Genomic DNA, 26931 nt, shown 5'->3' with positions numbered 1-26931 from the left:
CTGGCACAATTCAAGGCCTGAAACTAAGGGTTACACACAGTCACAGCTATTGCCAGAAAATAAAGCAGAACAATCTCTCTGGCTTGGCTGTTCTTGGGCCCACATTATATGTGAATTAAGAGTCAGGTGCTCCTCTCAAGCTAAGGTGGCTCATTGACAACTCCCAGCCAATTGACTTTACATTGGCCACAGGTCTTGGAAAGCTGCAAGTCAGGCCAACACTTTTACTGCCTGTTATATTTAGTTTCTATTGAGGAATAGTGACTTTAAATACTCTGATTACAAATTCCTTTAGCAATGTAGCATTTCAACTATTATATAATTAGTACATGACCAGAACTGTATGATTTGCCCAATAAAGAATTTTTACTTAACATAGTGCTTAATTTTATGCAGAGAAAAGGTTTTGGGGAGGAATAGATTGCGTGGGGGGGGGATGGGCGGAGCGAGACTGGCTCCTCTGTATGTTTGTATTTTGAAGTTTTCCTATCCTACAGACCATGGTTAGGGTATAAAACAAGCATATTTTACAAGCATTTTAAAAAAAAAAATCAGTGCACAAAAATGTACGGAAGAAAGTACTCGCATCTGTTTGCATAGTGTGTGCAATCCATTTAAGGTATTATTTCAACTGAGAGAGAAAAAAGGAGGCCTGAGTTTTTATGCAAGTGCTTTTAATGTCTACCCCCCCTCCCCTGCCCCCACTTTCCTCTTTAAATATTTTTCTTAGTGTCAGGTACTCGACAGACTCATGGAAATCTAAGCACTAAGACAAGGAACTTTTCCCAAGAGCATGACGTGGAGCAGTGCTATCCTGTTGCTATATCTCTACAGCCCCTTTAGACAAGGGTCACTTCTGGGGACAGGAGATGGGAGGGGATCAAGATTTAAGCACAGGTAAAGGGGAAATGACAGGAACTGTGCCAGACTCAAATGATCTAATAATTCCCTTCAAACAATTTAACACTGTTTAAATCTATTGACTTGAAGGGAGTCACTCCTTATTTACATCAATGTAACAGATCAGCATCTGGGTCAAGGCTGAATATAGTTGCATCTCCAGTTACTTATCTTGGGCCAACTGCATCTCTAAAATAACAAACCCTAACGAAACTACATAAGAGATTAATCTACTCTCTTGACTCCAGGAAAGATTCTGTGGAGTAATGATCTTAACACCTGATCTCCTCAAACCAATTCCAAAATTGTGTCTCAGAAAATAAAGACATCCATGATACACTGATTAAAAGAAAATATATGTTATTAAATGTTTCTTAGCCAGAAGAGATGCCCAGCACGGAATGTCCCTAGACACTGAACTCTGCTCTGCTATCCCCAGACCAAGGCTGAGGTGGTGTGTGGGAAGCTTGCACTGCTGTATCATTTCTGGGGATGAATTAATAGCCTTCAGTCACAAGAGCTCTCAGTCCATTAACTTTGAACTGCACTAATTTCAGTCTAAAATAAATATTCAGGAACAATGGAAAACCAGTTTGAGGCAATTAATGCTCATGGGAGTCACAGTGTTTTGAGGGAATAGACTCCATTTATTGTACAGAAAAGGAATTCACAGAACAATGTTTTAAAATGAGTTGTGCTATATGGACATACGTTTAAGAATTGTTGGGAGGAAGGTAAAAAAAGTGACACAGATTCAAAGGCAGTAGGATAAATGATGTGCTGGTGGGAAATAAGAGCAGTGAGAGAAAGAGGATGGAGTTGGCAAAGAAACTTTTAGACCTGCCAAATCACTCATTTGGGATTAGTTTTTGAGCAGTTTACTGCCCATTCAAATACTGCTCCTAAATGTACCTGGGCTTGTTGCTTTGGCCATGTAATCTCTTCTTTGTCCTTCCACTGGCTCCTGCTTCATCTGTTCATCAAACAAATGTCTTGCTTTTTCTTGTAAGATCTAATCTAGCTGTGCCATACCATACGCTGGAATGCTGCAATGTATACCCCATCACCTACCGCCTTCTCTCTGCCAAAGCTCCAGTCCCAGCCTGTATTGCTCGCCAGTCAGCTCCTACCTCCAGCACCTCCAAACTTTGCATGAGAAAAGCTCCCTGAAAAAAATTCATAAAGCCACTACCTTGACCTCCAGACAATACTTCCTCAAGGCCCACCTCTGCTGTGAAGCCTTCAAAGGCCTATTTGGCTAGGCTAGTGAAGGGCTCTGAATGTCCCTATTCTCCTTCCTTCCTTTTACTAACTTCCCCACTCTTGTAAATCCTTCCCACCAATACAAAAACCTAACAAAACCCTTGTCGCTGAATCAACTGTGTCAGTTCATCACCATACTCATTTGCTTATAACACTATATCCCCAGGCCCAACACTTCATCTGTTTACTTCTGTTAGGTTGTAAACCTCTAGGGTCTGGGTTGTCTCTTATCTGTGTTTGTACAGCATCCAGGCATAAAAAAAAAAAAAAGCTGACCCCCATGTCGTGTGGCTCGTTTTGCGGGCATCCCTTCCAGAAGAAAGCATACCCAGCACTCTCCTCAGTTGATCCTCTTCAGCAAATCACATCTCGCTAAGTGCCACAATGTTGATACGGTATCTTTCAAGCTCTCAAGCATCAGAGCGGTCCCCTAGCAGGACGGTCAGTTTGATTTGGACAATCAAGGAATGTATGGACAGTCCACCCCACAACATTGAGACAAAAGGAAGCCTTTTTAGTCTTGCTTAAGTTTCAGCCATGTGACGGGACACACTCCAGCCTTAGTAAGCTGGTTAGGCAGTATGGGATATGCAATTTTTAGGGCATCCTTTCTAACCCCCCCCCCTCAGATTGAGGTCTGCTGTGCTGTCCCTGAATAGAGCAGCCAACTCAGTCAAAATGCTGCTGAACTACGGTGTCACCCCAAGTCAACACAGAGCTACCAAAGTCTTGATTCGCCTACACATAGGTTCATGACTATGAATCCTAGCAATGTCCATCTCCTGTCATTTTTGCCATCCCCCAATCACCACAGCACTCACCAAAGGCTGTGCAGTAATTCAGTTAAAGTCAACAAGCAGTTGCGCATCAACTTGCACACTCTCTCAGCCAGCAAAATTTCCAATGGCAGGATAAAGTCAAGACTACTGAAGGACTTGCTGGCTGCAGGTTTGTTTTTGTAGTGACCATCTCTTACACCAGTTGCCCTATTACCAGGCTAACAAACTAGTCTGCCCAGCCAGAGCCCAGTAGCCAGGGTGTTTCAGACTAGATCCCTGTAGGTCTTCATGGCTGCCATAGGCCGGAGAGAATAGCTCACCAAATATAATTCATCAAAATTTCTCTACCTCTCACAAGTCCAACCCTCCTCCACATGGTGAGATGGTGGAAACTGGGTAAGTAGGGGATTGCCTTGTAGCACCCAGCACAATGGGTCTGTAAATACTAACTGAGGCCTTCGGGCACTACTATATAAATTACAAATGAAGAAACCTCTGTTAATAGTAGAGCTGAACAAACAGCGGATTTTTTAGTTCAGAGGCTGAACAGAAAAATCCAAAAGAAAAAAGTCTTGCTCAATCTGAAATGAGTTTTTCATTAAAAAGTTTTAGGTATTTTTCATCTCGAATTTTAAATTTAGCTACATTTTGAAAAGTAACAGCATTTACTTTCAAAATGTTGAAACATTTTATGTTGAAATTGTTGAAACAAAATTGAAAAAAATAATTTACAACATGTTCAGTAGAGGCCTACCAGAGTTGAACAGCTAAAATCCCTGAAACTTCTGTCCTCACTGAGCATGCTGCATCCCTCACCGCTCCTGCTTGTGACTGTACTACGCACGCTCTATCCCCACAGAGCGACTGAGCTCCAGCACTGGGTTATGGGAACATACTAAGACTATAATGGCTGCTCTGGGCTGGGACTGGCCACCAGAACTGAGAGCAGGGAGCCTCTCTCTTCTGTGCTCTCAATGCTCCCACCTGTTGGGTCCAAGCAACAGGGAGGAAGAAGCCATCAGACTCAAATGCAAAGGGGGTGAAAGCTGAAGCAGAAGGAAGGAAAAGGAGTAGCCTTGCGTGAGGAGCCTGGTGATACCCGTGAAGGGATGTGTATGAGAGAGAGAAACCATGCAACTGGCTGCATGCAAGGAGACTGGGACAAGGAGCCCACAGGAGAGAAGGGGACACTGGGATGGAGAGTTGGGGGAGCGGAGAAGGGATGCTTGTACTGGTTGGGTGAGGAGGCTAGAATCCAGTAAAGATTGTGGGGGAGGGGGGACTTTGACTTATTTGGCTTTGAAGGTAAACAGTGAGATTGGGCAAGGAGCTGGGGGGAGGTGGGAGACTGGAACTGGCTAGAAGTGGCGGCCAGGACTAGGATCCAGAGGGGTGATGGGAAACAGATCTGACAAGGACCTGAGTTGCAGGAAGAGTCTTGGGACTGGCTAGGCAAAGAGACTACAACAAGGAAGCGAGGTAGTGGGGGGAAGACTGATTGAATGAGGAGCCCAGGGAAGAAGATGAGAAGTGGAAGCTAGTGCTGGCAGAAGAAAGAGGCAGGTCAGATGAGGAGCTGGAGAGGAAACTGGGACTGGGTAGGCAAGGAGAATAGTACTGGGATTAGAGGCCAAAGTAAGAACTGGGACTGGGTAGACAAAGAGATTGGGACTGGGACAAGGAGCCAGGAGTGGGACAGGGACAGGGACAGGTTGGAGGGGATGGGGCACAAGGAATCAAGCTTAAGGGAATGGGCAGAGCTGACTGTGGCCTCTAGAGTCTGAAATGGAACCCAAGATTCTTGAATGTCACCACTCCTCTGGTGCCAGCAAATATCTGACTGTCCATCCTGCACACTGAAAGAGGCCTGGCCCTATGGAAAAATAGTAAGTCATCATGTAATTAAAGCTTGGATCATAATGCATATGCACAAAGGGGACTGAATGAAGGTTTCATGGGCAACCTGAATTCTGGCATTTCTTAACTTTGCAACTTTAATAATATTCTTGTAAGCTGAGGTGGGCAATTTTTTTTTTTTTTTTTGAAACAGTAAAAATTGCCAAAAATTAAATAAAATTTTCTGGACAGCAAAACAATTTGTGAATTTGGCTGAAAACCCTCTGGGAATGTCAAAACCTGATGTTCAACATTAAGTGTAAGGTATATAACTTGGCCATATTTGGATGAACTTTCATGAAAAATGGCAAAAGGCATACAAAGGACACCCCCTACTACGCCAAATTTCAAGCCCCTGCTCCAAAGGTAGCTGATGCTAGAGCTGTTCAAAAGAAAGGCTGCCAGACTTTTTAACACGGGTCCAAACAACATATTTTTTATTAGCCTGGTACTTGGAAATGGCTGAGCTGTTTTGGCTGAAATTTTAATAAAAATAATAAAGCATGAGGCAGATACCTGGCATGGAACATTTCAGCCTAAACAATTACAGTTTGGTGAAGTATAAACAGCTATAAACGGGGTCTTATAAAAGCAAGTGTCGGGTACCTCTAATATTAACAAGTGCAATATAGTGCAGTGAAACATTAAAAAAACCTCAGTTCAGTCTGAAAGTTTTGTACCAATGTTTACAGGAAGCTCAGAAATAAATTATCCTTGACAAGTGTCACTTGTCTATTTTCCTTGACGTTACCCTGGCACCATTCAGGCTCTTGCCCTTGTTTGCTGGGTTCGACGAAGCCATAATTTTTAGGGTGGATTTTGATTTTGTGCTCTGGAAAACGTCCAGTTCAACTTTCAACAGAAAAAAAAAAAAAAAAAAAAAGTATTTTATTGGGAAGTTGGTGTTCCCAGCTCCCTCACAAAAGACATGAAAGTGGCTCAAGGACAATGAAGCCAACACAGAATGAAATAATCCGAACACAAAGGGTTGAACTGGAGTTATGTCAATTTATCAGTGCCTCCAAGGTTACCTCTGTTCAAAGTAGAGGACAGGAACAGCCCTGATCTTGCTAGATCTTGAATAATCCAACAATGAGGCCTGAACTGGAGCAGTGACATGATTTTACACGTGTCTCCAAGGTAACCTTTGTTGCAACCAGAGCCCATGAGCGGTTCTGACAAAAAAACCCTATAGGGATCATGAAATAAAGCCAAGTGGCTGTGTCCTTTTTTCAGACCTCTGAATGAGGCATCGTTCCATTTAAACAAGGGTGAGCCACACTGACAATTATAAATTCATCATGAAGCATGAGAATCTAACAAAAGAGATCCAGAAAGATTACCTCTATTTAAACTGAGTGGAACTCCCTCCCACTGAAATTTAACTCAGTGAAGCAGTGCACTGCTTGTAATAATGACAATTATGCAGGAGCTTTTGTATAGTTTTTATTACCTCAGCAGTGCAAGGCCCCCAGCTCTATTCACAGTTTATGCATTAGGAATGTTCAGCTGATCTCGTGCTCTGTTTGGCTGAGCACTTCTTAGTGCTCTATCATAAAGCTAGACCAAGCAATACAAACATTCCTTTATGGGCATAAGCTACCTGTTTTTAAAGTATTATGTAATAAGCGACAACAGGAAGAGTGTTACTGAGCTATGGGTACTCTCCATGGGTCCATTATGGAACATGTGACCAAGAACCCGCATACAGAAATGACCCAGGAATAAACATCCTGCTGTGGTTCATTGCTATTACATTATGGCCACACTCCACGCTAGCATCTCTCTTCCACTCTCCCCCCACTTCATTCCTTTCTTTACACTACCCCGTTAACTGGGAACAGCCTCCACGTAGGCAATAAGCAATAGTTGAAGTGAGCTGTTTGCAAACAACCTATAACTTGGAAACTACTTGTCCAAACTATTCATTGGGTAATAATGTATAATGATTACAGTAGGATTATGGGAATGAGTCACTAACCAGAGCAGAGCCCAAATTTTCATTGAATATTAATTTATAAATTTTGAGAAGTTATTCTTGTATACATGGTTTGTGAAAATACTTAGTCATATATCAGCATGAAAGGAGTTCCATAAAAGTACAAATAAAGTTCCTTTCTGATTCAACAAGGACCCAACATACAAGACCTGGTTATGGATTTCAAACAAACCAAACATAGAGGTGTTCAGATCTTGCATTACAAATCTAAGGGGCCAGTTGCAAAATTAAGATCAGGATTAAGTTTACAAATACCCCAAATTTCCAGATAGGCTGATTTCTATTTCAGTCAAGTTATTTACTCTACTGGGAAAATGCTATTTATGAAGCACAAGAAGTGAAGAAGGAAGTCCAAGTCATGTTGTCTGGAGAAGCCTCACTTCTTAACTCAGGACAGGCTGTAAAATTAGCATTCCACAACCCCACAAACCTGGAGTGCCTCCACGGAGCCACAGATTTTAACAAAAGATCACACAATTCAGCCATGAGAATATGTTCATCTGGTTATTTAAAGTTACTTTCCTGTCCTTAAATGAACAATCCATCTGTTTTTCATTTCCTGACTGGGGGTGGGGAAAAACTACAAAGGTCTAGAAGCTACTGACCAAGGTAAACAGGCTGTTCTATATTTAGCAATAAAATAATAATAACAACAAAACATATAGAGAAGGAGAAGGAAAAATACTCTCCAGGCTGGATGAGGCACTGAGCCTTAAGAGCCAGAGAACAGATTATTTAGAGTGGTAGGGGATAGGAATGGGTAATTTACTTACTGTAATTCTTGTGAAGCTTCTGCACAAGGGTTCATATATTAAATTGAAACATTTCTCTTTGCTGCTTGCTGTAAGTGGTGAAAGTGCATAGTGAAGTGAGGGCAGCTCTAATCATAGGAGGCATCAAAATGAAAATATGTGATATTGATCAGTTTTATCCAGGGCAGAATTTGATTATTTTCTGCCATTCAATGTGACATTTTTGTGAAAATTGGCAAACCTGTGAATTTTATACACATTGGCCTCAATCTATTTGATGAAAACATTTGCCATTTGTTTATTTCAAACAGTTTTGTCTCCCACAAAAGACTAGTTTCACATGAGAATTTGTCTTTCATATTCAGTTGATGCCCTCTCCCCTCCCCCCACTCCCACAAAAAATTCTAGGCGAGAACAAAAAAAGGGCTCCCTCCCCCAACATTAAATTCTCCAGCATAAGGTTATTAATTGAATGGTCTGGAAATTAGACTTTTATCCAAATGTGAAGAGGCATCTACAGGTTTTACTGATTAGGAGAATATTAGAGTAATTCTCAAACACTCATGGCTCAGAATATAAGCTGATCAAATGATTCCCGCACATCACAACAGTATAGCGCTGTTAGGGGTATAATAGAGGTTTTACTCCTTCCTTTATTGGCCCCTTCTGGAGACAAGATACTGAGCTATATGGTGCACTGGTCTGGGATACTGGACTATGTGGACATGAACATGGCAGTTCTTAGGCAAGATTTCTCCTGCCTTTTCAATGAAGGCCAGTTCCAGGGTCATTTTTTTTTCTTATTAGATGCAGCAGTAAAATAATAGTAATAATTACATAGAACAACTGCTTTGGATAAACATTTTCTGTAAGTCATTCTGAACTCCAGCCATTTCAAAAGCCAGACAGGAAAGCAGGCCTACCCTGCTAATAAATCTGTTTTTCCTTTTCAAGAAAAGGAACTCAGATGCTGTGAATCATCACACTGTAAATTCTGTGGACCATAGTTAAAATGAAAACTGAAGTTATAAAACTATCAAACAATACTGGACCTGACACTGCAAGGTGCTGGTCACCCTCTGACCATATGACTGAAATCAGTGGATTGGGCTCCTTCTAATCAAAATGAGGAGGGCTAAAAGGTACTTCCTCATTTAGTGGCAGATAAAATAATAGAATATATTTTGTATTTTAATTCTATTTGCTCTGAACATACTTTGTTCTAAGTAGCATGTTGCTGCTTCTCAGGACCCTATAATGATCTATCAATAAAAGTAAGACTGCTCTAAAGAGCCTTATTTTAAAGAACATTCACCTCTCATTGTAGCTGAGAACAGCAAGAAGCTTTTCTCTCACACAGGAATGTCTGATGTAAATCAGTTTGCAAAAGCCTTGGACTTTGTATGTTCCAGTATCCAATATCATTGGCAGAAGAGGTCAAAACACAAACTAAGAGTCCAGATGTCTTGGGGTTTTAAATGACTGCATAAGTGCTGACAAACCTCACTGGGCCATGAAAAAATCTGTTTTTACTTCCTGACCACCATTCCTTCTTCTGCATTGTTAGGTGATTATTTCAAAAGCCAGATTATCCTCTGACGTGTTTTCTTTTTCTGAAACAAACATGCATAAAGCCACACAGAAGTAATCACACAGATTTATTACTATCGTTACTAAGTTATAGAATGCAGAACAAGGATCCTTAACATAATTCCTAGCAAGGTAATTTGTTACTACTTTGTCACTTTGAACATGTTGTGATTTAGCAGATTCCTTTAATATTGGATCAAGCTAATATTTAAACCCTAATCTTTTCTCCCCTTGCCTGTGCTTCTTGATTTGTCTCTTTCCCTTGTACTTATTAGCCTCATGACTGAGTACATTAATCTATTCACCATACAGTTACTTTATCTTCCTGTTTCTGTAATTTATACCATATTTAATCATTTAACCCTGTGAAGTATTTTGCATCTCATGCGGTATGAAATATGCTACACAAAGTAAATCTGTATTCTTTTTCCCTAGACCAGTGGTTCTCAAACTTTAGCAACCCAAGGACCCCTATTTTGATTTAAAAATGTTCGTGGATGCCCAAACCCCCCACTCAGCCCCAGGTCCTGCTCCCACTTCACCCCTTCCCCCAAGGCCCCGCCCCACCCCACATCTTCCCGCCCCTGCTCCACCCCTGCCTCTCTTTTTCCCCACTTTTTTCTTCCCCTGAGCACGCCCCATCCCCGCTTCTCCCCCTCTCTCCCAGCACCTCCTGCATGCTGCCAAACAGGAGGTGCTGGGAAGGACGGGGAGGAGTTGATCAGCAGGGCCCACAGACCCTCTGGAGTACCCTCGCAGACCCTCAGGGGTCCACAGACCCCAGTTTGAGAAACGCTGCCCTAGACAATAAGCCCAGTTGAATTAAAGGGATCAAAGAAAACCAATTTTGTGCAAACTTTATAAGTTCATGATTTGAAGGAAAACAGCTCAGTCATTTGTCTTAAGTAGTACGTTTTTAAGATACTCGCTTTCTGGTGCCCAAAGAATGACTGTGCGTAAAATTTTCAATTTTGCCTCAGTGACTTTAGAGGCTAAACCCCATTTCAAATGTCACTGAGGCACAAAGGAGCCTAAGTCCTATTGTTTGAGATACATAAAACTCAGTGAGACAGATGCTTTCCAAAATTTTACCCTTTATCTTCTGAAGATCTAAGATGAATAGAGTGCAAGATGGAAATTTTCCTATCAAATCAGGCAAATTCAAGTAACAGCAATATTAGCAATTAGAGATGGCTGGCCTTAAGTTTGTCAACTGAGTCGTTAGTCTCCATCTTTTTCCTAATAGAAAAGTGCCCATATCCTGAAAACTGACAGTTTGCAGCACTTTATGACACTTTTAGTGCACAGCGGCAAGGTCCACACAGTGACTAGTGCACTCTAGGTTTACACCCCAACTTGTCACACATTGAATCTCCATGTAGACCATCCCTAAGAAAGATAGATTAAATATTCTCCTCAGGTCTTTCTACCTCAGGACTAGAGCTGGCAGATTTTTTTTTCAGCAAAAAGTAAATTAACTAAACAATGAATTTTCCAGGGAAACAGAAATATTTGCCATACCAAAAAACTATTGTTTGCTCAGTCCTGCTTGAGACGGCTTAGCACTCACACAAGATCTCCTTTCCCCAGAAAGTCTCTCCCATCTCCCTCATAACCAGGTGAGGTAATGTTCTATCTGCCCCAATGAATCAACAAAATCCACTTAATCCTTTCCAAGCAGAATTAACAGCTAATCACAAGATGAACTGTGTCAAACAAACACTGCCAGCCTAATATAAACGGATAAATAAATAATAATAAACTATGAGGGCATTAGGTAAGACTGAGATGGAGATTATAATTACCTGGGGACACTAATTACTCCATGATGCATGAATGTGTTTTCCGGTCACAATGTTTTCTTTCTTGTTAACCACCTCATACAACACTACTCGAAGATCATGACTTCCTTTATAATCCATTGATTTATTTACCACCCAAGGTTTCAGAAATGGAGCAGTCTAAAATAATGGCACTTTAAAGCTAGTCTCCTATAGGGTTGTTATAATTTGTTCCTGAAATGATCTATTAAATTACATGAGTCATCACCAACCCTGAAATTAACAAAGAAGCCTTTAAAGCAGTTATAACTGGTTATGTAACGGTTTACTCACACAAAGCCCCAAAAGTAGAATTCATCCTGAAATGTCCGTCATACGGGGCTAAACAAAGCAACTACTTTCATGGTTAGTGGCATTTTTCTTACATGGAAAGACGCTTCAAGTAGTGCTCACTCTCCAAGAACAGAGAGCATCCCCAAGGGGTAAGTGAGGAAGAAATCAAGCTGAACACTGTCATACTATAGCGGGAAAGAGTTAAAGTATATAATTATCTGCCTAACTGTACAATTTGTTCCTTAAATGTAGCAAACCTTCTTCCTGCACTATCTGGGCGGGGGGAGGAGGGAGAGAGAGAGAGAGAGAGATAGATCCATCTGCCTAGATTATACATTCCATCCAAGATTCAGCATGAGATATATTATGCTCTTGTACATCAGACATTTCCAAAACACTGTGAAAGCTGTACAAATACCCAAAAGGCTTGGGGCAGGGTAAAGTTTCATTTTATTGGCAAATACTCTGAGGCTGAGTTTTCATCCTAGGGTCAGAACAGGGCAGGATCCAGCTGCATCACCCAAAGTATAATTACTATGGGCTATTAAAAGGTTTAAGCTTGATTAAGAATCCTGTTTGGTTGGAATTTCAAATATTTAACCTGCAATTTTCAAAGCACTGCACAAGCACCGAGCCAACATTACAGGAAGTTAAGCGACTAAAATCCATGCACAATGTTGAACCTGTATCTCTCCCTGTCTCCACTCTTAAAAAGTTCCACTTGACTGATTAGGGTTCACTACCTCCCATCCCAAGAAGTAATGCTGTAAACAAGGAGTTCTCTCATACCTTAGCTCTTGTGAGAATTTAAGAGCTGTCGATTCCTTGAGGCTGAATGAGAGGTGGAGGGCCAAATTCCAGTTGCAGGACCATAATCCAGTGCGGCCAGCTGGAGATCCAGAGCTGTGCTGCAGGATCCGAGAGGGTTCAGCTAAAGATCCAACACCAAAATCCGGGGCTAAGAGATGCAGAGCTGGGGAAGTTCAGCCAGAGATGTAGCATTAAAAGGCAGGTGTTATGCTACAAGGTGTTAATGGCTGCCATCAAGTGTGTCTATGGGTAATCATTAAAGCTGATGAGTGTGCTAGCTCTGACCCTAAGTACCCCTGCATTCACTCCTTACACACACTGTTGTAATAATCTTTGTACAAAATATGCCTCATGAGGTATCATTTGAAAAATCATAACTTGCTGATCATGATGTATATATTAATAGTGTGACAAAGTTCTGTCCTTGACTCCATGGGTCCTGCGTTTCCTGACGGATTTTGCTAGCCTCAGAGGCTCACTGTGACCCTCCACGTAGCCCTTCTCTCTCTAGAGGCAAGGGTCACAGTCTACTGAGCCATTTTCATCATAAGCCAGAAAGGGAGGTGAGGAGAAACAACCCTCCCTTGCACAGTCTCTGTTGTCTCCCAGTATCAGTGATTTATCAGAGAGGGGAGGGGGGAGCCCGGGCCCACCCTCTACTCCGGGATCCAGCCCAGGGATCCTAAAATTTGCAGCTATGGAAGCTGACTTTTTGGAAATAGGACGTGTACAATTCCCTGGGCTACTTCCCCACAGCAGCCCCCACTCAATATCTTCTTCACAATTACCTCAGGGCCTCCTTCCTTGCACCTGATATGGATTCGTACTACTTCGTTCCTCCAACAGCACAGCTCTGTCCTATGGCTCCTGACATCCACCCCACACTGACTAACTGGGAGGCTTTTAACTAGTTCCAACCAGTCCTTGATTGGCTTAGAATCATAGAATCATAGAATCATAGAATATCAGAGTTGGAAGGGACCTCAAGAGGTCATCTAGTCCAACCCCCTGCTCAAAGCAGGACCAATTCCCAGCTAAATCATCCCAGCCAGGGCTTTGTCAAGCCGGGCCTTAAAAACCTCCAAGGAAGGAGACTCCACCACCTCCCTAGGTAACGCATTCCAGTGTTTCACCACCCTCCTAGTGAAATAGTTTTTCCTGATATCCAACCTGGACCTCCCCCACTGCAACTTGAGACCATTGCTCCTTGTTCTGTCATCTGCCACCACTGAGAACAGCCGAGCTCCATCCTCTTTGGAACCCCCCTTCAGGTAGTTGAAGGCTGCTATCAAATCCCCCCTCATTCTTCTCTTCTGGAGACTAAACAATCCCAGTTCTCTCAGCCTCTCCTCATAAGTCATGTGCTCCAGACCCCTAATCATTTTTGTTGCCCTCCGCTGGACTCTTTCCAATTTTTCCACATCCTTCTTGTAGTGTGGGGACCAAAACTGGACACAGTATTCCAGATGAGGCCTCACCAATGTCGAATAAAGGGGAACGATCACGTTCCTCGATCTGCTGGCAATGCCCCTACTTATACAGCCCAAAATGCCATTAGCCTTCTTGGCAACAAGAGCACACTGTTGACTCATATCCAGCTTCTCGTCCACTGTGACCCCTAGGTCCTTTTCAGCAGAACTGCTACCTAGCCATTCGGTCCCTAGTCTGTAGCAGTGCATGGGATTCTTCCGTCCTAAGTGCAGGACTCTGCACTTGTCCTTGTTGAACCTCATCAGGTTTTTTTCTGCCCAATCCTCTAATTTGTCTAGGTCCCTCTGTATCCGATCCCTACCCTCTAGTGTATCTACCACGCCTCCTAGTTTAGTGTCATCTGCAAACTTGCTGAGAGTGCAGTCCACACCATCCTCCAGATCATTAATAAAGATATTAAACAAAACCGGCCCCAGGACCGACCCTTGGGGCACTCCACTTGAAACCGGCTGCCAACTAGACATGGAGCCATTGATCACTACCCGTTGAGCCCGACGATCTAGCCAGCTTTCTATCCACCTTACAGTCCATTCATCCAGCCCATACTTCTTTAACTTGGTGGCAAGAATACTGTGGGAGACAGTATCAAAAGCTTTGCTAAAGTCAAGAAATAACACATCCACTGCTTTCCCCTCATCCACAGAGCCAGTTATCTCATCATAGAAGGCAATTAGGTTACTCAGGCACGACTTCCCCTTCGTGAATCCATGCTGACTGTTCCTGATCACTTTCCTCTCCTCTAAATGTTTCATAATTGATTCCTTGAGGACCTGCTCCATGATTTTTCCAGGGACTGAGGTGAGGCTGACTGGCCTGTAGTTCCCCGGATCCTCCTTCTTCCCTTTTTTAAAGATGGGCACTACATTAGCCTTTTTCCAGTCATCTGGGCTTCAGGTGTCCCAATCAATCTAGCTGTCTCTTCTGCCTTCTAGAAGGATCTTAATTGGCCCCAGGTGTCTTGATTAACCTGGAGCAACTGCCATTTGGCTACCATGGCACCAGGGATTTGTTTAGCCTGGGGCTAACATACCTGTTCCTCACTACTTTACTGTAGCCATCTGGCCTTGTCCCATCACAATAGTTATAGATATAAGCTGGAATTATGACCAAAATGTGTTTAAACCAGGCATGTCAGGGAGAGTTGGTAAGCAGGTCTGCCTTAGACAAAGGAATGTGTATTTGATTCTCTGTCCAGCCCAGTCTTCAGGCAAAGACAAGGAAGGTCCATTTTTATGTATTATGTAAACAAAGCTATTAAGCTATCAAGGGGAAAGAACTCGGGCCAACTGTACGCTCTGGCAATCAAGCCCTTCCTCTGTCTCCTCCGTAGGAGGTTGACAGAGTTGGTGCTGCGGGAGCCGGAGCTGCGGCTGGTCCTGTCGGCGTACGCCGACAACGTGCTCCTCGTGGTCCAGGACCCGGGCGACTTGGTGTGGGGGGAGGCTTGCCAGACCATCTATTCGGCAGCCTCCTCTGCCCGGGTCAACTGGGTCAAGAGCTCTGGCCTGGTGGTAGGGGACGGGTGGCAGGCGAGCTCCCTTCCACCCGTGCTTCAGGCCATCCGGTGGAGCGCGGGTCCGCTGCTCTATCTCGGCATTTACCTTTCTGCCACGCATCCGTCTCCGCCGGAGAACTGGCTAGGTTTAGAGGGCAGGGTGTCTGAGCGGCTCCGGAAATGGACAGGACTGCTCCGGTGTCTCTCCCTTCGAGGGAGAGCACTGGTGCTCAATCAACTAGTCCTGTCCATGCTCTGGTACTGGCTCAACACCCTGGTCCCGGCCCCGGGTTTCCTGGCCAATCTCCGGACGTCGATTCTGGAGTTCCATCTTCTGCCTCCAGGCCCTGCAGAGACTCCTTGGTAGTCCGGCGTGGAGCGTATTGGCGCACGCCTTCCTGCGCCGCTTCTGAGGGCTCCAATATGACCGGCAGCTCCTTTGTCTCCATCCAAGAGGTCTTCCACGAGACCTCTCTGGGCTGCCGGTCTTCTACCAGGACCTCCTCCGGACCTGGAAACTGTTCTCAGTGACCAGGTCCGTGGCAGCCACCTGGGGGCAGATCTCCTCGCAGAGCCCCTGCTACACAACCCCCAGCTCCGTGTGCAGGTGGCGGAGTCCCCCAGGGTGCGCCAGAGGTTGGTCCTGGCAGAAGTCACCAAAGTCGGAGACCTCCTGGACTACGACCGGGGAGACTGGCTGGATCCCCTGATGCTCGCTCGGCGCATGGGGCTCTCCAGACCTCGTACTCCCCGGCGCGTCCTTCAGGAGGTGAGGGCCGCTTTGCCGCCCGCTGCTCGGGACTATCACGACCGGGTCCTGCGAGAGGGCACGCCCTGCCCACCCTCCACTCCAAGCCCTCCAGACTTTTTCATCTGGAAAAAGGCCCCTGCCCCATGGACCCAACCGGCCCTCTCCCCGTCCCTTCACCATGAGCCAGCTGCACAATCTGCAGCTGGTTCTGTTCCGGACCGCGCCAAGGAAACATCTATACACGCTCATGCTCCATGTTCTTCATGTCCTCACCCTCGCGTCCCACCCAGATACGAAGTGGCAGGTCCTTCTGCCACCTCTGGAGGGTGAGGAGCCCCAGTGGGCCAGCCTTTATTCTATTCTGATCCCGAAGCCCACCAGGTACATCAGTTGGCGGCTCCTTCACGGAGCCATGAGCACGGGCATGTACTTGGCGCGGTTTACCCCTATCCCAGACACCTGCTCCTTCTGCGGCGTGAGGGAGACCCTGGCGCATGTTTACCTGGAGTGCGCCAGGCTGCAGCCCCTATTCCGGCTCCTCACAGATATTTTGTTAAGATTTTGGTTGCACTTTTCTCCTCACCTTTTTATTTATGCACTCCCTATCCGTCACCCCACAAAGTCACGGGACCTCCTGGTCAACCTCCTCCTGGCCCTAGTGAAACTGGCCATCTATAAAACCAGAGTGAGGAGGTTGGCCGATGGAGTCTCCTGTGACTGTGGGGACTATTTCAGGTCCCCCGTTCATTCACGTATCCAGGCAGAGTTCCTCTGGGCGGCATCCACTGGCTCCCTTGATGCCTTTGAGGAGCAGTGGGCGCTGTCCGGGGTTCTCTGCTCGGTGTCCCCGTCTGGTTTGCTTTGTTTGACCCTTTGACCTCACTCCTGTCTCTGTTCTTTTATTAGTTGTCCCCCGTAATTTTTGGTCTCCAGGTCCTGTGGACCCCCCCTTAGGCTGGGGGGATCCTTTAGCAGGGGGCAGGATTCACCCGCCCACTTCCTGGATCCCAATAGGATCAAGGGGAAAGAAAAGGCATGGAGCTTTCTTCACCACCGGATTCCAAGTCACCTTCCTCACAGCTTGAATAAACTTTACGTTGAGGGTAAACTTGAGAAGAATCCATTCAAAAGTTCACTGGACTATAAAAAAAAGGGGCAGAAAACCCCAACTTATCTCTCTCACCAAATACAAAAAAAATCGATACTTTGGGCTCCTGAAGGAGATCCTGATTCAAGGGAAGGTAAGCCATTTTGCTGGAAGACTGTGAGGATAAATGGTATCTTGAACAAAGGCTGTATGTTGCTAGTTTAAGTTTTAATTGCTAGAAGGCATTTCAATTTAATTTGCTAATAACCGTTCCTAACTTTATCTCTTATACTTGAACTCACTTAAAATCCTACTTTCTTTGGTTAATAAACCTGTTTCAACTTTCAGGAAACAGTGCTGTGTTTGAATTAAAGTGAAGGTTAACTTCAGTGAATGTGGCAAGTTGTTGGGTTTTGTCTCTTTAAAGGTGCAAACAGACTGTATTATTTCTCTGAACGTTGCAGAAGAGGGCTGGACATTACAGAGCAGACAGGTTTGGGAAGGTTCACGACTGGGGGGTGGGTGTTGAGGTCACCTGCTAACATTAACCAAGTCTGGGAAAGATAAGAGTGTGTCTGTGATAACTGCTGGATTTAAAGGGATTGAGTCAGAGCTGTACAGAATACAGAACATGGAGTGCATGCTGGTTGCTGGCTGTGTGTGTGTGTGTGTGTGTGTGTGTGTGTGTGTGTGTGTCTGTGTCCCAAGTAGGGAGCCAGAGGCAGCAGAAGCATTTTGAGGCACTCAGGGTTATAATACAAGCAGTGACACAACCTCTTACTGGTCTGAATCGCACCCTGAAGTGCGACACTAACCATCTTCACTCAGACTAAATGAAAGAAATAGTTAAGTTCCTTTATGGAGTAAGATAGCTGGAGACAACCGAGACCACCATCCAAGGCACTGAACTGCATGCTAGGCCAATCAGTAGCTAAGCCACGTGGGCTGGGGGGTTTCCCTGGGGACTAGGGCTGCAAGTTTTGGTTGGACGTATTCCTGGAATTTTCATCACATGACAATCATTCATTAAAGATTAATCTTTAATTCATGGGGACTCCAGGACAGTCCTGGAGGGTTGGCAAACCTCCAGGGACTGATTGTAAATGGAGGTGCTGGGACACTGATTTGGCTGTAGATGAATGTGAAAACAAATAGAAAGCAAGAGAAAGCTAGCAAAGAAGGCAGAGGAGGAGTCATGAGCATGGCCCTGAGCGGGAGCAGAGACAGAACTCCTCAGGGCACATGACTATCTGGAAAAGCAGGCTTGGAAACTGTAAGCAAGGCAGAAGGAAATTGCCTGATGTTTGTTCCTACTATTTTCAGGGAAACAGGACTTTGTATACATTCCTAGTAAATAAACAGGATTGCACCAAAGAAATACCTACAAAGCTAAATCAAAATGCGGAAGAGGAGAGACAATAAAATGCACTGCTGTGAGGAAGGGATTATTTCCTATTCCCAACAGAGCAGCAGATAATCAAATGAAAAATAATTCATTTTACATATTATTAAACAAAACAAATTGGAAATTTGTCTCCCTCCACTCCCCCCAGTGTCACTATGGCAGGAACTGTTAAGAGGAGGTGGAAGAGGAAAATATTTGTCTTTATATCTCAAGCACATGCAACAATTGCTGCCAAACCCTTCTATTCATAGTCCTATATTAAACATTAGAACATCATCTTTATGTTAAGGGGAAAATATCTCCACTCTGTGGGTACCACTAATTTCTAAAGGGACACTGCCAAGGTTGACATACTTCAGATATGCACAATCTGGCCCACAAAATCAGTAGAGTGTAAAGGGACCTGTACTCTATCTAGTCCATCCTTCATTTATTACTAGACATTATTCATACTGCAGTACTGAATCACTTCAGGTAGGTGAGGCCCCATTGTGCTAGGTGCTGCACACCTACAAAGTAAAAGACAGCCCCTGCTCCGAAGAGCTCACAGTCCTGTTGAATAACACTTTCAACTTATGATTTAATATAAATGTCACTCTCTAGAGAAAGTAAATCACTTGGTATAGTCGGGATTCCATCACATATTGTAGTGCGGGAAATTATAGAATGTCTATAAGTTAATTGTGATATTTTCAAAAATGAAAGCATCTAGTTGGGTTTGAATTCATTTGTTGGATCATATATTTAGTCATTTGCAAATATTTGCACAGCTGCCAGATATTGATGGAAATATTTGGGCATCCCAAAAGGTTAACAAATCTTAGCATAAGATTCTTAAAGTGTATTTTTCACTATCCTCTAATGTTCTTTTTAAAGTATTTCAATAATAGAGTTAGGGAATAGAAATTCCAGAACACAAATACCAAGCAGTTAAAAGAGAGGCCTTTTCAAACTATCCGAAGGATAAAAATTATTCATCCAAATGATTAAACAACAAGTACATCTGAAGATAATGAAGAGGAGTTTGCAATAATTTGCTAACCAAAACAGGGCTAACTTCATAATAAACATTATTTGTGATGACGAGCTGTAAGAGCACTCAAAAGAGATGACCTTTTTCGTATGATAATTTGCTAGCTATCGCTGTAGCTCTGCATAATTATTCCATTATTTTTCTGCATCACATTCCCAAGTTATACAGAGACATTGCCTAATATGTAAATATAAATTGCTGCTTTTCTTACTGTCTCTTCCTTTTCCAAACCACATACATCTCCTGTACGCAGCATATTATTAAACCTTCTAGGAAGGCAAAAGTTAATAACTAGTTTCTCTATAGGAATACATTTTATTGTACCAGGGGATTTATTATCTGAAGTCAGACAGGCTGCAAAGTTGCTGATGAGAAATAACCCTTCTGTTATAGTAAACTGTTTAGCCAACAGTTAGGTACATGTGACTATAGATTTGAAATATCTTGCACAAAAACTAAATAGTTTTCAAATTAAAAGCTTTATTGGGCTAAAGTCTGCTTTAAATCCCATTAGAGTCAATGGTAAAACTGCCATTAATCTTTGTCATGATTCTCTCAGAATTGATGTTTAAAACCATTTTGTTCCTATCTGTGCTTACTATTTAAAAATACACCCCCCCTCCTCCAATTATAAACATTTCTCCTTTTAAAAAGACGACTAATAGGTAATGTAATACTAAGCCTTCACTCCAGCAGTTTAAATGCACCATAGGACACTAATGACTTTCAGTTGTTACCACCAGATGGCTGGCCATTATGAAAGGACTTCGTTGTTTCAGTCCTAGTGGACACTTCAGTGATCACTACCTTAACTAGCAGGCTCAGCAGAGAAGCCAGGGATTCAATTGGCCATGAAAAGACAATTGCACTCACTCCTAGAGCAAGTCCTTGCAGGCCACAGTTGAGGCACACTGGTGGGACATTTTGGAGCAAGCGCATTCTGTGTGTGTTTGGGAATCAGTGGAGGATTTCAGTCTTTGCTGCTGGAAAAAACAGTTCTAGACAGATTTTACATTAATCATTTTTAAAAGCTTTAATGAAATCTCACTAGCTAGCCAAGTGTTTGTCCAACTGTCAAGTGCTCAAAGGGATGGAAAAAAAAAAAAAAGAGGTTTATGTGTCACCCAATTTTGATATGAACTCTAGTCCTATGTGCTGAGAGAAGTGCCATTATACAATACAGTACTTGAAAAAGTGTCAAAACAAAAACCCAGCACAATTTTTAGAGGCCAACGGTAAGCCCCTGGAGAGGGAAAAAAAGGAAAGACTTATGCTTTAGCGCCTTTGTTTTGTTCCAAATTTATGGCTAAGTGGACAATGTGACAGACTGACATCATCCTGGACAAACCTTACGGAATTAAAGTTTACTGAATTAGGATTAATACCTTTGGGGTCCATTGTATTAAAAATGCAACTGTGTATGGATTATTGTGAAATTGTATGTAGCTTCTCTAGGAAGAGGGAGATGCTAATGTAATTCCTCTCGTTACCAGCCCTTGGAAGCCACCCTACCTATCCTTGCAACAAAGCTCGATGCCAACTCTGTCCACATATCTATTCAACTGACATCATCATAGGACCTAATCACATCAGCCATGCCATCAGGGGCTCGTTCACCTGCACATCTACCAATGTGATATATGCCATCATGTGCCAGCAATGCCCCTCTGCCATGTACATTGCCATGTACATGACAGTCTCTACGCAAAAGAATTCATGGACACAAGTCTGGCATCAGGAATCATAACATTCAAAAACCAGTAGGAGAACACTTCAACCTTTCTGGCCACTCAATAACAGACCTGTGAGTGGCAATTTTGCAACAGAAATGCTTCAAAAACAGACTCCAACGAGAAACTGCTGAGCTTGAATTGATATGCAAACTAGATACAATCAACTTAGTCTTGAATAGAGACTGGGAATGGCTGAGCCATTACAAACATTGAATCTATCTCCCTATGTAAGTATTCTCATACTTCTTATCAAACTGTCTGTACTGAGCTATCTTGATTATCACTTCAAAAGTTTTTTTCTCTTACTTAATTGACCTCTCACAGTTGGTAAGAGAACTCCCACCTTTTCATGCTCTCTGTACGTGTATATATCTCCTCAATATATGTTCCATTCTATGCATCCGAAGAAGTGGGTTGTAGCCCACGAAAGCTTATGCTCAAATAAATGTGTTAGTCTCTAAGGTGCCACAAGTACTCCTGTTCTTTTTACCCTCTGGAAAGTTTTGCATACACTAGTTCAAATGGGATTCTCTAGGGACCAAAAGACAAAAAGGATTTTTTGAATGAATAGCCTGGTTTGAAACAGGCTCATTCTTCTTCCTGGTCCAGCAAATGGACAGGACCCTTGGTTCACGGAGGGCCATAGTCCTTAGGGAAGCATTGGAAGGACTGGGCATACTGAGGCCCCATAAGAATGGGCACTTGTTCTGAGTTGAAGCTGTGATGAACTTGAAACCACAAGGCAGCCTCTTGGGTGGAGTTTTGAAGGATTGCTCCTGATTAGGGTTGAAAGAGACCTCAGGAGGTCATCTAGTCCAACCCCCCTGCTCAAAGAGCTAAAGAGAAAGTAAGCAGGCCTGCTTAGGAGGAGTTGCTTGCTGGGATATTACAGTGTACTCAGAGGACTGTGCATCCTGGAAGTATTCTCAGAGGAAGTGTACTCAGAGGACTGTGCATCCTGGTCAGAAGGGCGTGAGACAATGTCTCCACTCAAGAGAGGTGACAGCCAGGTGAGACTGAAGCCCAGAAGCCTTTGCTGGACCATACAGGGGGAGTACAGGTGCATATACCATCAACCCTGATGCACAGAAACATCATGTTGTGCTCAGCTAGACTAAAAGGAGATCCACACTGAAGGCTAAATCCTAGATTTCTTCCTATGTGAGTTTCCTTGAGCACAGACTGTGTGTAATATGACTACACGTCTCCAAGGTTTGGCCTCCTCGCTGGATTTAATTTGTATGACATGGCTTGTCGATGGTTTGTGTGCTGCAGTGTCTACCCATGTCTAGAGGGTGAATTATTAAGCAAGCAGGGTCATGGATTAGTTGGTTTGTTTCCATGAATTGTGTCTCCCTAATTTTTTGAAGTGGTTGGCACCGCTTATAACTTTGCAATGATTCTTTCGATCCAGCAGAGCAACTATACCACCACCTGTAAGAATTGTAATGCACAGCCATGAAAGTCAGTCTAGAAAAATGTGTACCTATAAAGAAGCAACAGAAAGTTTCACTTTGCATTTCAGTGAAAGCTTGATGGCATCCACTAGACTTCAGCTGGCTTTGTTTGCATGTATCAACCTGAAACAAATCAAATCAAATTTGGCATGGTTTGGGGTTTCTTTGTGCAATGCTCACACCGCTCAAATGGCCAAATTGAATCCAAGAAAAGAGTTAGAGATCTTGCCAGAAATGATCTGAGTTTCACAACTGCATAGATGTAAATTGTCCATGTTAGGACAACAACAAAACCGACCACTGGAATTGTTTCTTGATAAGAGAGAGAGATTTTACAAGCCAACCCAGAGTCAGCACATACTTGTGTACTTATTTTTGCATGCACAGTTGTTGCCATTTCATTCAGAAATGGTTTAAAATAGAGAAGCATTGTGGTCTAGTCCGGGGTAGGCAACCTATGGCACGCGTGCTGCCCGGGTTCTGGCCACCGGTCCAGGGGGCTTGGCATTTTAATTTAATTTTAAATGAAGTTTCTTAAACATTTTAAAAACCTTATTTACTTTACATACAATAGTTTAATTATATATTATAGACTTATAGAAAGAGATCTTCTAAAAATGTTAAAATGTTTTACTGGCACGCAAAACCTTAAATTAGAGTGAATAAATGAAGACTCAGCACACCACTTCTGAAAGGTTGCCGAGCCCTGGTCTAGTCAATAGGTTACTCTCCCTCTGACCTTTGTCTGTTTAGAGCAGGGTCTCCTACAATTTATTTGGATAAACCTAGCACTAGGCATTACTGTTACACAAATAATACTTATTTTCATGCACCAATTCCTAATGTGCACATGCAGGCCTGATAAATACTTGTGCCAAAGCAGACACATTTTAAATGTACAAAGACATCAGGTCTCACTATAAAAAAATCTTACCTGCTGAATTAAACAGTAGACAAAGGGCTTGGCATTGGTCTCCTTGGACTGTAAGCTGTAGGCACAATCAGGAAGCCAGACATTTAAGTGACCTCGTCTGAGGGTTAAAAAGACCTGCAAATGCAAAAATGCCCCAACAGTTATTCACACCTATAATATTGTGTCCACAAATAGCTGAGCTACCAGGTAATGCTGGACTGAAAGTTAGACCTAAAGTATCTGAGGGAATTTATCAATAATGGCTTGGCTCTGTATGAAGTCTGACAGTGTGTAAGTTAAACACTCATTTTCAGGATTGTTTTCATCCAAGAATTATTTGATTCCTGGGTTAAGGAAAGGTACCAGCACATCACTCAGTTGGCCTCCATTATAAAGGACTTCTCACATCCTAGACCTATATTAATCTCTGCTCAATAGAACCCTAGTGTTTTCAACTATGAACATTTAATTACAGGGTGGGGTGTGTGAAAGAAAGCTGTATTTATGCCTAGATACATGGAGACATGCTAAAGAAACTTTTGTGTTCATGTGTGTGTCCATCTGTCCATTCCTCCTACTGCACCTTTGTCCTCATCCGAGCTGCAGCACTGAGTCTTTCCTCACGCTCCCTAAGTCAAACATTGGACAAGGGTAATCACATTTCATGCTTCATGGTGTAATCCGATCAACAGAGGAGTTAGTAAAGAAACTCTTTCCCCTCTTCCACATGTACAACATCAAGCGATGGGACGGATTCATTATAGGATTTTTTCCACTATTCTCTAAAGATTTGGCTGTTAACCACCCCTGGAGGCAGGACTCTGGACTTAAACTCATGTCTAATGTGGTTCAGCAAAGCCTATGTTACTTTATTTCCCCTAGGTTTAAGCTGACACAAAAGTACAAACCAATAGGACAGTTACATTGCCTTGCCTTAAGCTGAACTTGCTCAGCCAGAAGCATATTTAAACTAACAGTTCAGTTCTTTAAAACAGTGTCTGCTGTTTTTTTGAAAATTAATGACTTCTTGTCACAGATCTAGTTGTGCTCCCCGTCTTGGGCTCTCACCAGACTGCTGTGAAGGGATCCAAACACTGAATCCCCCATGAGCTTTAAGCATTCAGTCTGAACAGAGTCCAGACACTGCATGTGGCTTGAACTGGTGAAAATGGCAGAAGACCCCACATAGATCTTTTATCCTGACCTTTTATAACCTTCTGGTCCCTCTGTCATGTGACTCACAGATCAACCTCTGCAAGTGATCCCAGACTCCCAGCAGATGACATCATTGCTATGTGACCTCTTCCTTGCCAAACCAGTTCCTCCAGGTGGGAGCCAACCTATTCTCTAGGATGTTTGTATTTGAATGGAGGACCATTGAGATTTAATGACTCTGTTAGCTGTGGATCGCTACCCTTTGAAAGAATTTCAAAAAGGAGAACAGAGAAGGCAAAAGGCTGCATATTCAAAATGGGGCCTGTGATTGACACAAAGAGATTTAATAATTTCACATACAATTCAGAAGTGATATGGACAGATTCCCCAAACTGTCTCACCTCCATTGGCCAGAATGCATTAGGAGAGCAGCTTTGACCACCCTAGGAACTCTTGAAAATGCTTTTCTTGTACATGGATTTTAGATCAGGTTGGTTCCCATTTCAGATTAAGATTTGGCAATCCTTGTAGGACATTTTAGCCCTTGCCCTGTGTTTTTGGATTCAAGTTCCTTCAGCCATTGGCTTTTGACAGATGCACTGTAACATTTTTTTCTCCAGAGGCCATTCCCCCTCTACCTGCTGCTCCTTTTCTATCACAAGTGTGAGTTAGATGCTTTTAAAACTGTTATTGTTGAAGTTTTTAGGAACATTGCTGTACAGTGTCCTACACCATCCAAAATACTTGCCAGAGCTGCTGGTCCTCAACAGCTCTGAAAGACTCTGTGAGTCAGCAGCTGTGGAAGCTCCCTGTTCTGAGGGAATACTTACCCAACAGTACAGTGTGGAATGTCTCCACGGCTTTAGGAGACTGTGCAACACCCATTCAAAATGGCAATAGCTCTTCAGCTGTTGCCAGTTAGGCTGCAGTTGTAATAATAGCAAAGCATTCTATTAATATGGCAGCTGATGTGAATAATCATATAACACATGCTCATCTATGCCGACATGGAGGGCAGGATTTGGGAGGAACATTCAAGCTTAGCCAATTCCTATGTTAGTGCATCATAGAATTGGAAGATGGAAAAGGCCTGTTATGTCATCTAGTCCACCCATCCGGACAGTGCATTATTGGTTCCCATAACATAGTCTTCACTGCTCCACTTAGTCCAGTTTTAAATTGTCTCTGACAACAAAGCTGCCATAATTTCTCCTCGAGCGACCACTCCATAGCCTGGGGCATTCTTCCTGATATCCTACCTAAATAATCTTTTGCTCACTTTCATTCCATTATTGCTAATTATTTCACCTTGAGACTTCCACAAGAACTTCCCTCCAGCTTGTCCTATTCACCCTTCATATCTTCCTCTCCTTCCAAATCAGCTCCTTCAGTCGTAGTTGGTATTGTGTTTGTTGCCCTTCTCTTACTTTGTTGCAGTTTTTGCCATCTTTCTGTTACCTATGAAGATAGCACATAAATTCCACACAATAGGATTACCATGATTCATTCTCCATGAAATTTATGTGCTGCCTCCATGGAGCATATCTAATTTTGCTACTTAAATCCTAGCACATAATTGATTTTCATGCCAAAGTTTCTTGGCCTCAGTTAGCACTTATGCTCTGGAGAGCCCTTTATAACCAAATAAATAAACTAATCACTTCAGATTGCTCTGGTCTGAATAGTCCATAGTTACCACTATTATTCTTTATCTTGAGGTGGCACGCAAAGGCCCCAGTCACGATCAGATTCCCATTGTGCTAGATGCTATACGAACACACAGGTAGACATGGTCCTGCTTCAATAAAGCTTACAATCTAATAAACCATGACAACAAGTAGACACAACAAACAATGGGAGGGATGAGGGAGATGTGAAGCAAGTAGAGGTGGGAAGATCACATTTGCATTGGCTAGGTATTTCCAAGTCAACTTAAAGGTGAGCTGCACTTTCATAAAAACAAGTGAATACATTCACACTGGCTTCTACCTTTAAGGCTGATGTAAACTACTCAAGAATTCAGAAGAGATGCCCAGTGCTGCCCTGCCAGTAGCAATGTCAAAACATTGCTGATTGGCGTCACAAGCCTGGGAGGCAGGAGAAGTGGAGCGGCGACGGCGCACTCAGGGAGGGGGCGTAGCAAAGATGAGCTGGGGTGTGGAGCTGCTGTAGGGGGGGGAGGAGCTAAAAAATTGGGGGCACTGCTTTTTGGTGCCCCCAAATCTTGGTGCCCTAGGCAACCGCCTGGTTTGCCTTAATGGTAGCACCGGCCCTGAGTTAACTGACCAGTGAGCTACACTTGCCCATG

At 43.3% G+C, this 26931-nt stretch overlaps 1 long non-coding RNA gene across 1 annotated transcript in view; it reads right to left on the bottom strand.

Annotated features, from left to right (window-relative positions):
- The window catches only part of LOC128846557 (uncharacterized), a 49128-nt gene that overhangs the window by 8466 nt on the left and 13731 nt on the right, over window positions 1–26931 (bottom strand). The window contains exon 2 of the long non-coding RNA XR_008446796.1: window positions 23490–23603. This is a non-coding gene — a long non-coding RNA (uncharacterized LOC128846557). The remainder of the gene's footprint in view (window positions 1–23489; window positions 23604–26931) is intronic.

Source organism: Malaclemys terrapin, chromosome 1, assembly GCF_027887155.1.
Source record: "Malaclemys terrapin pileata isolate rMalTer1 chromosome 1, rMalTer1.hap1, whole genome shotgun sequence".
Lineage (NCBI taxonomy): Eukaryota > Metazoa > Chordata > Testudines > Emydidae > Malaclemys > Malaclemys terrapin.
The sequence above is the reverse complement of the archived record's forward strand: the minus strand, read 5'-3'. Positions and strand labels throughout refer to the sequence as shown.